This window comes from Periplaneta americana, chromosome 2 (genome assembly GCF_040183065.1).
Source record: "Periplaneta americana isolate PAMFEO1 chromosome 2, P.americana_PAMFEO1_priV1, whole genome shotgun sequence".
NCBI lineage: Eukaryota > Metazoa > Arthropoda > Insecta > Blattodea > Blattidae > Periplaneta > Periplaneta americana.
Window position 1 is genome coordinate 169,491,647 of NC_091118.1, and position 15,106 is coordinate 169,506,752.

The following is a 15,106-nucleotide window of genomic DNA, read 5'->3' on the forward strand; positions in this document are numbered from 1 at the left end:
TTCAGGACCAAAAATTAATCTTTACATAGACTCTATAGAGTTTGTATAGACTGTATTTATTTATTTTATTTAATAATTAATATATTTTGTTGAGGTAATAGGAAAATTAATCAAGTCCTTTTATATTATATTTCCATCTGTAAGACATAGAGAAATCAAATCGTATTCTGTAAGTGTAAATTACAAGTATAGCTGTATAAAAATTTGGTATATTGGTTTCTATCGAAAGTGTCTTCAGGCCCATATATCCAGTCCCATTATGTTCATTTCCTCTGACTCGCTGAAGGTCCCGTAGTAATTGAAGAGTTCAGAACCATAGTGGGCCAAACGCCATTTACTAAAACCGTAGGAAACAAGGGTTAAAATGAAGTTATTACCATAATTCAATGGAAACATTAGCAAGTAATATAAAGTATACACATTGAAACTAAATGATATGTCAATCTTCATTAAACTATGGTATTCACTTAACTTTAACCCTTGCTTTCTCCATTTTTAATAAATGGCGCTTGGCCCACTATGGCTCTGAACCCTTCAATTGGTCTCTCCAACGAAGTCTTGGTCTGCCGTCTGGAAGTTAAAGCAGTGCTTAATGTACTAAGCCTTTGTTGCGCAGAATATGTCCGAACCATCTTAATCTTCTACACTAGATTCTCGCTAATCCGGCCTCTCAATTATCCGGCCTCCTTCTAGTGTACTTCCTATCACTTCTACCATAACAGTTTTCTGGAAAATTTTTACTGTGTCATGTAGACATTATACTGCATTACTTATACACGTACGAGTACTTGTATACTATTCGCCGCCGGCTACATATGGGACGTTCTAGTTTCGATTTAGACGTGCAAGTGGAGAGGTTGGTGCAGCTTATAACACTGAATTTAATGACATGTTTAAACACGTTCAATAATCCGGCACTCTCGTTAATCCGGCACCCCTCCGTGCAAGGAATGGCCGGATTAGCAAGAGTCTACTATATTTTAATTGGAGTTAAGTCGGTATTGTTATAAACTTACTAGATATATTCCTTGTTTCGGATTTCCGATGTGTTGATTTCATCAATTGATCATACATTTTTTCGCTGTATTTTATTAAAATGAAACTTCTTTAGGCAGGATATGAGTCGAACGTTGTGAAACGAAATTCTGTGACGAACGTTTGAAGTTGGTTTTGCGTGTTATTGCTACGGAAATGTGTACGTTGCTAAGCTTTCGCATAAATAACGTTTTTAACTTTTGCTGTTTTCCACCAATTTATACAAATCATGCATGCATTAGTAAGAGTGAGGCTGCCACCGGGCAGTGCATCTTCTCTGTAGCGTTGTTACATTATACCGTCAAAACCAGACAGTGAAATTACTTTGTTGAGAAGCTATGTGCTAAAAATATATGCACATTTTCAAATCACATTCTCTTTAGTTCAGCCGCTGATAAATTCCGTTAAAATAAAGATGTTGTTTAGTCAACTCTCCGAACATTGGTTTAAACCTCAAAAGTGAAGCCATTAAGGTATCACTCATGAGGTAACTAAGCCAGGAGATAATGGGATAGTGTCGCCAGTTCCTTTCCTCCTCCATTGCATACATCGCTGACTAGTAACATAATTACAATAATCAGACTATATACAAACAATTGTTGTTCCTCTTACACATATCGTCAAGTGAGATGTATTGCCTGATTCTAGATGTACGTATCAGCCAGAGATTGAAATAGAGATATTCGACGTATTTATCAGTAACAATAAAGGTTTTTTTAGTGATTACTGTTGTGTGAGGTCAACGGTCGGCATTTCATGCTCCAAGCGGCATCCTACGTCATACTTATGCAGCGGCAGTTCACTAATGCATACCTCCACACGCACTCACTCCACGTAGGATAGGCAGAGTACATACGTAACTGGCGATCAGCATGTCTGTTTCCAAACCATGAAACGTAAAGAGTAAAGCAAAACGAATATTTGTAGAAGAATGGGAAGAGAAATTCTTTTGTTGTGCACAGGAAGAAAATGTAACATGTTTCTTATGTTCTAAACTACTTAAAGGGTTTCATATTATCACCATAAAGAGATATTATAAAAAAAAACTCCATTGTCACGTGTACTTTGAAATAATATTAGACTAATTACTGATTAAGGAAAAAGCGTTGCCGAATATCATTTTCTGGTATTATAACATCTTAAAATTTTGCAAAGAGACCTAAATAAGGGAAAATTTCTCAGATTTAAAAATTTCCCGAAAATGACTACAATTCAAAATATCTACTCTTTAAGTCATTTTGTGCTAGGTTTATTTAAAAAATGAAACACGTTAAATGTAAAGCGCGCGCCCGATTGACGGACCAACATTCATTTGAGCAATTACAAATTGCAACTTAAGATGAAGAACCAGATTTCACGTCACTAATTGTCCACACCTGTGGTGTAACTGTTAGCGCGTCTGGCCGCGAAATCAGGTGGCTCGGGTTCGATTCCCTGTTGGGGCAAGTTACCTGGTTGAGGTTTTTTCCGGGGTTTTCCCTCAACCCAATATGAGCAATTGCTGGGTAACTATCGGTTCTGGACCCCGGACTCATTTCACCGGCATTATCCCCTTCATCTCATTCAGACGCTAAATAACCTAAGATGTTGATAAAGCGTCGTAAAATAACCTACTAAAAAACAAAGTCACTAATGAAAACATCGGGATAAGTAATTTCAAATCCATCAGAAGGATGCTAAGACATCATATAGTTCGGTTACTTATTTCCAGACTATACGGGGGGACGAGCTTCAGTCCTCTCCTCTCCCCAGCCTACTAGTTCCTACCACCCCTTGTCTTGCAAGGCGGGCTGGCGCCCCACGGTCAGATAAAATGCAGCATATAAAAAAAGGTCCCTGTTTTGTGGGCATAATTGCGCCCCGTTCCCATCAGGTAGAGAAAAGTGCATGGCATAGTTGCGCCCCGATGAAATAGGTAGAGAAAAAGACACTACGGAAACTCGAGCCTCGTAATCTACCAACCTTATTGATTTCTTATTCGATCTAATGTTCATTATCGATACCGTTAAAATGAACACCATGAAGTTAGCAGTATTTTATTAACTGTTTTTCTACTGTTTATGCAGTGATTATTGGCAGTCTACCGTTAAAATGAAGACCATGAAGTTCTCAGTACTTTATTAACCGTTTTTCTACTGTTTATGTAGTGATTATCAATAGCCTACCATTAAAATGAACATCATGAAGGTGGCAGTACTTTATTAACTGACATATTCAAATGGGTGCACCGTTGTAATTTGGGGCCTTAGCAGTCTTGACATTTTATTAGTGATTTTCACACCGTCTGTGGCGTATAGTGAGGTTAATTTAAAATGAATGTTAAGTTTAGTGAAAAGGGTGAAGAGTTAATAATTCACAATGGTTCTAAGTTTCAATTTTCGAAACCCTGTACCGTAGGGTTAAGATATCGATGTAGAAACAAAAAATTCAGTTAATTTATTTTGTGTGATCAATAAAAAAGTGTTATTTTAAATAGCAAAATTGATCATACGCTAGGCCTACCTGATTTCAATGCAGCTATCACTGTAATATTTTTAAGTAATTTATTTATTTATGACAATCACTTTCGTGTGTACTATGCCCATCGGGGCGCAACTATGCCATGTCCCATCTGCTACCTGATTTCTTCGGGGCGCAATTATGCCATGCCTAGGCCTCCCAATTGACCGCGGGGCGCAACTATGCCATACCGAGGCGGGCTGCATTTCATATGACGTAACCTATGTTGACGTTCTGCCGCCCCCTGGTATAGATGTGTGTAAAAATGGTATCTCCAAACCTGAAGTAATTTAGTATTCCGTCTGATTTGAATATTTCACAGATAAATAAAATTAGTAGATATCCATATTTGTATACAGTCTCGAGAAATTGTCCAAGGTGTAGCTTGAAATTACATGGTCCTCTTGTCTGTAAAAATGTTACTGGTTCACTAACAGCCTTGCGGGCAAGAATACAAAGCATTTCTTATCATGCTTAGAGTCATTGCGTTGTGTATGAGAGTTCAGCAGCTGAATTACGCATTTGAATGCGAATAAAATAAATCAGCTTGATTAAGATTCTGCCATATGCTCGGGGGAGGCGAGTGTAACGTGACACAGGAAAGCTGTGTTGTGCAACATGTTGATGCATATTATTACGTCACAAGTTGCAAAGCCAGAATTTTCCGGAAGAGGTGCGAGAGTTGAGTAGGTATGCCTACACCCAAACCCAGCTCCACACAGTAATTCGGCTGTAAGAGAAAGTTGTGTTCTCCCGTAAGTACGTATTAACAGCCAGACATGCGTCCGTCTTGCTTGACATTTCGGAGGAATACGCGAGAACCCTATCTTCTATATGTCTGTGTTGCGCCACATTTCCATTCGTATTTTTATTGACTTTCAATCTGAAATAGACTTGATATGCGGCAGAGAAAGTCGCTAGATTTGCATGCGAATGCAATAAGATACTGACATTACAATCATTTGAAATAAATTCTAATATAGTTATTTTAAAAATAAATATTCATGGGACTAAATAACCTTCGACCTGTTAAGGATTGATATCGCGCCCATTAGCAGACAGTTCCGTAAACACTGCATCAGGATATCGAATTGCCTTGTTTCTTTTATTTCTTCTTCCTCAGTCCTGTTTTCACACTGAAATCCGTTCAGATAATATGATGTTACTTCAGTACACCGGTTGAGATGTTCTGTGCGAGCTAGTCTGGCTATGTACACCCCTGGGGCATTGATACACGAATGATTTTAGAACAATAGGGGAATGAATTGACAGGAATAACAGATATATTGGGAGAAAACTAACTCAGAGGCCCTTTATCTACTACAGAATTCACTGGAACTGACGGGTATCGAACCTCAAACGCCTCGGTGAAAGGCAATCGCCTAAACAAGCTAAACTATGCAAATCTAGCTTTCAGGTATAACTCCCTGCGAAGCTGATTTGAATAATTTCAAAAGAAAAATTGTTCGGGCCGGGTATCGAACCTAGAGCCTTTGGTTAAACGCACCAACTCTCTACCGACTGAACTACCTAGGAGCTCTACCAGATACAGACTCAATTTTTCCCTTCATATCCACATACCTCAAAATGGGCTGACAAACCGTCAAACATCCAATCTCTGTGTGACTTAGATTGTGGTTTCCTATTAATGAACAGTGACGTGTATTATGCAAATCTAGCTTTCAGGTATAGCTCCCTGTGAAGCTGATTTGAATAATTTCAAGGGAAAAATTGTTCCGGGGCCGAACATAATACACGTCACTGTTCGTTAATAGAAAAAAACAATTTAAGTCACACAGAGTTTGTGTGCACTCAATGTTGGACCTTTGACAGTATGTCAGCCCACTTTGAGGTATGTGGATATAAAGGGAAAAATTGAGTCGTATCTGGTAGAGTTCCTGGGTAGCTCAGTCGGTAGAGCGTTAGTGCGCTTAGTCAAATTTTCCGGGTTCAATACCCGGCCCCGGAACAATTTTTCCCATGAAATTATTTAAACTAAACTATGGCTCTGTGAGATCGTATTGCAAGTTCTGTCATGGTGTATACAGAGCCCTCCATATATGATTCGTCCCTGATGTTGAGCTGTGCGAATATTCCTTCCCATAAACTTGAGAATTCACATTCTAAACACTTCATTAAAAAGAATGCGTGTAGAAAATTGCCGACCCGATAGACGTGCGTACGTGTTACTTAACGTGTTGTTACGAAAGAACTATACATTTCGTACGATCAGCTGTTGCTAACTATAAAATGTGGGCGGCTAACAACGAAATGTAAAATGTTGTTGGAAGGTATGTGGCAAATGGTGTTATCGGAATACTGTCGGTTCATGAACCGGGAAGTAAGTTTCTTTCGACATCAGAAGTGTGAAAAAATAAATCATTCAACAATAATATATTTGAAAGTTTCTTGTCTCTTACATGGTCAGATACTATTAAATGGGAAAATGTGTTACTTTTTATCACTGATGCTGCGCTTTTTATGTTAAAAGCCGGTATGAAGATCAAAAACCTGCACCAAAATACGTATCATTTGACGTATTTAGCTCACGGCTTAAGCCGGGTAGTAGAAAAAGTTCTTGTCTGTTACATTTCTTGTATCGTATAGCCTATATGAAAAAGATATTTGTGAAAGCGCCTTCAGGCTGCTGAAGCTTACACAAAGTCTTCTTGACATTACGTTGCCTCCAAAATCAGTTGTGACCCGTGGGATACTTGCGGGACGTAGTTTTTTGATGTGCAAAATTTTAGGCCTACGCAAAAATTGTTGAAGTTGGCAAAAGCAGCTAGTTCTGGCATCAAAACTATGAAAACTCTAATTTCAAGAGAACTTTTTCCAAATTATTTCGCACATAACAAATAATTTCGAATACGTATCGGAAACTATCACCTGTCTCGAAACTTCCGACATTGAATTGTGTGATTGTATTGAGACTGTGCAAAAAGTACCTTAAACAATTGAGGCATTGACAAGGGAAAGGTCGTAACTGCCAAAAATTCGAATTTTTAGGTTTTTCATTGAGAAGGTAGTAAATGGCCATGCCAATGGCACAGAGAAGGTAGTATGTCCGTATGTAATGAAACGAAGTTGGAAACGTAGTCACTAGATGTTGTAAGTTGTATGTGCACAGCTGTTGGCGCAGAGAAGGTAGTAACTCCTTTTACAACATCAGAGTGTGTCTAGACAAATATGGCCTGATAACTGTGCAGGGCAGAATAAGAATCGGATGATTCTAATGGTCCTGATTTACATTATTGCCAGGAAACATTTTGATTCAGTGGACTTGAAATTCCTGGTTTCAGAACATTCCTACATGCCATGTGATAGGGAATTTGGCATCATAGAGAAAAGAAAAAAAATATGCAAGACCATGGTTCCAGAAGAGGTAAGGCCTAATAATGTAATAATGATGAAGGATGAGGATTTCTTCAACTTTTCTGCAGAATGTGACAAGTTTTTGAATACAACTCCTATCAAACTCAGCACCCTCAACTGGATTAGACTCTCAAGAGCTGATTTTCCTCTAATAAAAACAAGACCGTCATTTAATGACCTTGGAATGTGGACAGAGCACAGGATTTTTAAGAAAGGACAGTCATTAACGTCAATCACTAACTTGCAGTGCTTGCAACGCCTTGAAAGAAGACCAGTCGTCCCTGATGGCAAAAAGAGAGATTGTTATCTGTTAGACTTCCTCGATGAAAAGTATCATGCATTTTACCGAAAAATTTGTGCATAATGTATAAATAACGTTAATTCTCAGTTTGGCTAAGGAGTGATTTCAATGTTGTATTTTCATAAAATAAAATTTCAGAGATAAATCTGTGCCAGACTTTTCAAATTTCATATGTAACACAAACATGAGTGTATGTCTTTCATTTAAAGCAGTTTCTGTAATAATGTAAGTGAGAAAGTGTTCATAAACTTTTTTGCTTCCCCTGAAAAATTTTGTTTTTGGCAGTTACTACCTTTCCCATGTCAGCGCCTCAATTAATGAAGCCGCTTATGATACTCTAAAGAAACAAAAAAGAGCTAAATGGATATTCGAAAGTATGTGAAGTGCAAAATGGTTTAATCAGTGAACACGCACAAGATAACAGACTACAAAATCGTGATATAAACTATTTAAAATGCCCACCAATAACATAATACGATGTTGAAATAACGTTTTCTCAGTACAAAAATTGTTTGAGAATTTGCGAATGTACAGTAGTGGCAAAAAAACCGGACCGACCCTTGTAGCTGATTTCAGAGCCTTGTTCACTCCAGAGCACGAGAGACTGGTAACTAAGACTTTCGTGGTTCGAATCCTGCCTGGGAAGGAAACTTATTTTCATTCCTTATTCAAATTTATTTCCAATACTTTTCGATTGCAGCGATATTTTACTACTTAATTAACTTATTATTCCCAGAACATGAATTTTACCAGTAATCGAAAAGTATTGGGAATAAATTTGAATAAGGAACAAAAAAAAGTTTCCTTCCCAGGCAGGATTCGAACCACGAAAGTCTTAGTACCAGTCTTTCGTGCTCTGAAGTGAAGAAGGCTCTGAAATCAGCTACAAGGGTCGGTCTGGTTTTTTGCCACTACTATACACAATTTTACATTGCAACAAAGTTAGTAAAAAGTACACCATTTATTTTTGTTTACTATATATCAAAATTTTCTACAAAGGAGAAAATGAGATACTTATGTCACATTCGTAAATGTGTGTTATTCTCTGTTTCGATCACCTAGCTATACTGAACAACGATTTAATTCAGATATAGCGTGCTCTGTAGACTTCCCTTTACCACTCTGTTGTTGTAAATAGCAATATTCATAATATTACACACGACTTAGTTAACTTCATAGGTTTATATCTATCTATTAGCTCCCCTTGAGGATTGGGGCACGGACTAGCTGTGGACTGCCCTCACATGTAGGCCGCTTGAGTGGGCCCATTGTACAATCCGGAATGGAATGATGTGCATGCCCTAGGTCCCCAAACTCCCTATTGCCTGCAGAATTCCTTTACCTTTCCGTTTAGCCCTCACAACGGTCCCTCAGTCCCGGTCCCAGGAGTTATCATGAGAACAGGAGAGAGCCCACGGTGCATAGCACTACCACCAGCAACTAAAGACCACATACTACGGTGTCCAAGTTCGGTGCAAGCCCGAAATGTGGGAAAGAAATAGAGATGAGGATGAAAGAAGAGAAGTGTAATTATGATGGGAAAATGAATCCGAAGTCCAACGCTAAAAGTTACCCAGCAATTCTACTTCAATTGAGGACCTACCATTCTAAATGTGTTAAGTGCCAAAAACAACTTTCTGAGATATTGATGAAAAACACACTGCAAAATACATGTTGAGATACCTACAATACAGTCTTTTGGCGCACGAATGAGTCACAGTTCAGCTACAACAAAGGCAATTTAGTCTGCCTCCGTGGGCTTCCAGATCAGGAGGTCCCGGGTTCGATTCCCGGGCTCGGCTCTCGGTGAATTTTTCTTGAAGAAGAGGAATTCCCTGGGTGTCTAGAGTCTGGAAATTTGTATGAATGTGAGTGTGATTGTGAGTGTGCCGGGTTAATATTAATTAACCAATCATCACAAATATAAAAATACATCAGGACTGTCGCTGGGCAGTAACCTGAACACACGTTTCAGCGTCACAGTCACATTGTTGACAAGTAACTCCATCTGTTAGCACAACCATAAAACATCTAATAGATGCTATAGAGTTACCAACAACGAAAAAAAAAAACAAAGACAATTTAATATGATATTCTCATATGGAAACCGTCTATAACGGCTGGGGGGCTCATCGTGCTAACCACACGATACCTCCATTCTGGTTGGATGATCGTCCACCTCTGCTTCGTCATGTGGCCGTGAGGCCAGCAGCCGGCTGATCGGTCTTGGCCCTTCGTGGGCTGTAGCGCCACGGATTATTATTATTATTATTATTATTATTATTATTATTATCATATGGATGTTCCTCCCTTAGGTACATTGAATAAAATGAAATTTGAATTGGCACAGCACATTTAGAATGTTAGGTCTTCAATTGGTTGAGGAAAAACTCGCAAAAAACTTCAGCCAGATAACTTGCCCCAATCAGGATTTGAACCCGGGCCCACTTGTTTACTTCGCAGCGATGTACACTTCATAGGTTTGCGATGACGAATTTTACGACCATGATGTTGACATCAATATCGATGATGGCAATGATGACGGAAACACGTGTGCAGAATTGAGAAATACCTTTTCGTGGGAATATTTCACCAAGTTGACTTGTCAAAGAAGAAGCCGATGACAAGACGTCAATATTCCAAGAACTGATTGCATCGGTGAAAGTGAAGATGCGTTTGTTCCGCCAATCATACGTGATGCCGTTGAATAATGGAACATTTAAAGGCAAATGCTGTGCACGCAACAGGTCTGTCCCAAAGTGTCGGCAGTGTTACGCTACGACGAGATAAAGGATTTCGTCATCAATCACACGCAGTCACGTAGGTTCCGCAAAAAAAGAAAAAAAAATCTACATGCTTTGATGAGCGTAACCACAAATTTTAGATAACAATCAAATGGCGTGGAAAGAATCGCACGTCTCTTGAATTAACATGTCTGCTCTTAGGTGGGGCGAAGTGTTCCCTATTGTAGCTGTTACTGAATGACCAAATGCGTAATATCACTTCAACTGTGGGTATAGCAAGGACTCGGTCGTGTAGTTCTATTGTGGCAAAGCACTAGTGAGTATTATTATTATTATTATTATTCCATGTATTGTGGGTCCCTATCACCACGGCATGGCGCGTCCTCAGGTTGCGGATAGAGGAGACGGCCTCCAGATATGGAGGGTAGCTGCGAATATATTGAATAAGCAGTCGTGGACAGCCGATAAGGGGTGGTCCTCCAGCTTGGGGGTTGGGCGAAGGGCTAACAACCCATCACCGTAAAAAACAGCTTGTTACGAAACCTAACAATAAGCCTCGGAATGGGACCGATTCTCTGGCACGACCACAGCAAAGGAATAAGGTTGTAAGATTTGGTACATGGAACGTAACTAGTCTTTATAGAACAGGAGGGGTAACATTATTAGCAAAAGAACTAGCTAGATATAGAATAGACTTCGTGGGAGTACAAGAGGTTAGGTTAGATGGGAATGGCATATCACAAATAGGCGATTACTTGTTGTATTATGGGGAAGGAAACATTAATCACCAATTAGGAACAGGATTCTTTGTACATGAAAGAATAAAATCAGCAGTAAAAAAGGTCGAATTTATCAGTGACAGGTTATCGTATTTAGTACTTAAGGGTAGATGGTGTGATATCGTAGTTATAAATGCTCACGCCCCTACAGAAGAGAAACTGCACGCATTGTATCCTTCACCTGACATAATTAGGAACATTAAATCCAGACGTTTGAGATGGACTGGGCATGTAGCACGTATGGGCGAATCCAGAAATGCATATAGAGTGTTAGTTGGGAGGCCAGAGGGGAAAAGACCTTTGGGAAGGCCGAGATGTAGATGGGAAGATAATATTAAAATGGATTTGAGGGAGGTGGGATATGATGGTAGGGACTGGATTAATCTTGCTGAGGATAGGGACCAATGGCGGGCTTATGTGAGGGCGGCAATGAACCTCCGGGTTCCTTAAAAGCCAGTAAGTAAGTAAGTATTATTATTATCATTATTATTATTATTATTATTATTATTTACTTATGGCTTTTAAGGAACCCGCAGGTTCATTGCTGCCCTCACGTAAGTCCGCCATCGGTCCCTATCCTGTGCAAGATTAATCCAGTCTCTATCATCAAATCCCACCTCCCTCAAATCCATTTTAATATTACCCTCCCATCTATGTCTGGGCCTCCCCAAAGGTCTTTTTCCCTCCGGCCTCCCAACTAACAGTCCCATTCCGAGGCTTATTGTATGGATTCGTAACAAGCTATTTTTTACGGTGATGGGTTGTTAGCCCTTCGCCCAACCCCCAAGCTGGAGGACCACCCCTTATCGGCTACTACTACTACTACTACTACTACTACTACTACTGCCACTACCACTACTACTACACTACTACTACTACTGATACTACTACTACTACTACTACTACTACTACTACTACTACTACTACTACTGTAAAGTTGCCTGTTTCCGTGATACCCCTAATCCCGTGATACTTTTTAAAAATTGAATGTCAGTCAAAGCTTTGCCGTCCGATCATAGCGCCAGACATCTTTCTCGAAAGAGTGCATCTTTCGCCTACTTTTGAGACATCGGCGAACTTCATAGCAAGATACTCAATCCCGTAACATTCGGTGAAAAAACGTATCACGGAATTAGGAATCTTTACCTTACTATTACCACCACCACCACCACCACCACCACCACCACCACCACCACCACCACCAGTGCACATGATTTTCTACGAACTCCTGATTTGATGAATTTCAATAAACTAGAGCAGTGGTCGACAAATGTAGTACATTTAGTACTTGTAGAACGCGACTTCTCAACCCCCACCCTGTAGTTCGTCTGCACCAGTATGTTTAGCATACGAGGTGACTGAGCTAGGTAGGATTGCTGCAATCGCTGTAGAACGGCTGAAGGTGTAAAATTCCGACCACTGAACAAGAGGTTGAGTGTGACAGCGTTTTTCAGTCGCAGCTCCGGAAAAATCGCTGTGACAGATAATAGCGATTTTGTCACAGTGTGTTTTTTTTTTGCGTTTGAATGATTCTTGGCGATTGTGAATGTTTCTCATCATGAACCGACAGATGATTTTGTTTATCTCTTTTCTCCGAATTTATGTAGATGCCTGTGCCATGATTACTGATTAGCGCGGCGAATATTAACAAACACGCTCTGAGCTGTGTTATCGCGATATGTGCGCGCGTATATTCGTCCAAGAATGTTTACAAATGAACAAATGATTGGATGAATCATTTGTGGAAGAATATGGCGAGTGCACTGTAGCTTGAGTATCAAAGAGTTGCCGACGTTAACCTTTAAGTGGGACGAAAATTAATTAGATCCCAGTTATGTTGTCCTTCAAGTTAATCTTCCGACTTGCAGTTGTCTGGACTCTGGAGCTGTTACATATACATACGTACAGTAGTGGCAAAAAAAAAACCGGAACGACCCTTGTAGGTGATTTCAGAGCCTTGTTCACTCCAGAGCACGATAGACTGGTAACTTAGACTTTCGTAGTTCGAATCCTGCCTGGGAGGGAATTTTTTTTTTTTTTTGTTCCTTATTCAAATTTATTCCCAACACTTTTCGATTGCTGGTAAAATTCATGTTCTGGGAATAATAAGTTAATTAAGTACCGGTAGTAAAATATCTCTGCAATCGAAAAGTATTGGAAATAAATTTGAATAAGGAACAAAAAAAAGTTTCCTTCCTTGTGGGTCACAAGAAGTAAAAAAATAATTAATCATGTGGCATGCATATTCAAACTTTAAGACTTGTTATCCGCAGTACCCAATTTTCAATAAATAAGGAACAAATTCTCAGAAACTATTTGAGATAAAGTAATGAAATTTTGGACACTCCTTTATTATTACATAATGTAATTTTCTCTGCAGAAAATTTGTTTATAAATAAATATTTAAAAAACTTTACTTTGGAAAAGCGATGATATAAAAAAATACATTTTTGAAAATTTATTTTGAAAAAAAAAAAAAAACTAATTGAAGTTTGAAAGTTATGTTTGCAGAAATTTCTTACATACAATGTAGAGCAAATGTGTACAAAATTTCAGAACCTTATCTTTAATAAATCATGAGAAAATGTTCCTTATATTTTGTGATATCAGGTTAGGTTAGGTGAGTTTGTAATTAGGCCTCGTGACATGGTAATAGAGTCAGTCATTGTAAATACCAAATATCTGTACCAAATTTCAGGTGAATAACTAAAAAAATTGTGGGATCAGCGATTAATTACATATAACAGTGTATTTGAGCCTACGTCTCATCTTGTAAATCCAAAAGTAGAATAAAATTCTTAAATCCTTACAGGTTTGCCTCAGAGTTCATTTCGCCATCCTGTGTACTTACGATCCTAATTCAAGAATTATTCAGATGTCTTTTGTACGTGGGTGGTAGTAAATGGAATGTTTGTAATACTATTGTAATTGTTTCTTATGTAATAGAACCCCGAGTTGGGTGAGACCAGCAGAATCTGCGGTGGTAGGAACGCTAATATCAAGCAGCTTCGGATTGATAATCTTGTAACCATTCTGGTCTCTTCTATTATGCATTCGTATTGCGGTTAACTTGGCCGATTACTTTCTAAGAAGAGGCAGCAAACCGTGATTGCTAGAACAGAATACATTGTAAGTAAAAATCATTTCCTCGTTAGGAAAAAGCGTTGTTCAAGCAAACATTCTCGTGGGAGCAGCAAAAAAAGTTCTATTTTCTTCCACCTAGTTAATAATGGCAAAACAAGTGCTTTACAAATTTTGGCCACTCGAGCGCAATTACGAGACCCCACCAGAAAGTAAGTTTCCCTGGCGCCGTTTACAGAAAGAAAACACAATTTCATGGAAAACTTTATTGAAACATATACAGATATTGTTGAACTATTTTTCAACATATTATGCACCGGAAATGAGACATTTTTCATACCGTGGGATCAACTTTTGTATCTCTGTATCGTAGAAGTCTGTCGCTTGGGATCGGAACGTCGCAAATTTCTAGCGCAATAATTAACAATAGATCCCTATTAGAAACAACAACAACCAAATTTCCTGGCTTAAAAATCGATAATGTGTTAAATTGGAAAAATCATATTAAAGAAATTACCCCCAAACTAAATTCAGCTTGTTTTGCTATTAGATCTATGCAAAAGATAGTAAATATCAATACCTTAAAAACAATATACTTTGCATACTTCCACTCGGTAATGAGTTTTGGAATAATATTCTGGGGAAATTCCACAGATAGTAACAATATATTTCTATTACAAAAAAGAGTAATTAGAATAATAGTAGGTGCCAAATCTAGGGAATCGTGTAGGACTATTTTAAAAAAACTACAAATAATGCCCATGGCTTGTCAGTATATTTTTTCATTAATAGTCTTCCTCGTATGTAATCGTGAAAACTTTGTAACTAATTCAACAGTTCATAGCATAAATACACGTCAAAAAAATGACTTTCATACTCCATCGGCCAGGGGCGTATTTTGCGGGCTACCGGCGGTAGCCCAAGGAAATTACAAAAGAAAAAGTTTATAATATAACGTAATGTAATAATTTTGTATTATTAGTTTTACCATAGTAATTAAAATTAAAGTAATTGTTAGATATATTTTGTGTAATAATAGGGTCAGCGGTAGCCCAAACCCTTTAACCAGTATACGCCACTGCCAGTAGACCAGTAGACCAGTATACGGCAAGTCTATTGTGCTATCAAAAAGGAGTGCGTTATATGGCAGTAAAAAATTTTAATAGCCTCCCTATCGATATAAAAAATGAAACTCAAAACATAAAATTATTTAGGGCCAAATTAAAGAAGTACCTAATTTCTCACGCCTTCTATTCTGTAGGTGAATTCATGACATTCAATAACACTTCATG

At 38.5% G+C, this 15,106-nt stretch overlaps 1 protein-coding gene across 3 annotated transcripts in view; it reads left to right on the forward strand.

The window, feature by feature from the left end:
• The window catches only part of LOC138694804 (pancreatic triacylglycerol lipase-like), a 242,331-nt gene that overhangs the window by 99,746 nt on the left and 127,479 nt on the right, over nucleotides 1-15,106 (forward strand). Inside the window, exon 1 of one of the 3 annotated variants that reach the window (XM_069818888.1) lies at nucleotides 10,228-10,270. The exons of the other annotated variants lie outside the window; for them this stretch is intronic. The gene's annotated coding sequence lies outside the window, so the exon portion shown is untranslated. Of the gene's footprint in view, nucleotides 1-10,227; nucleotides 10,271-15,106 lie in introns of those variants that run through there. 3 annotated transcript variants of the gene reach the window in all.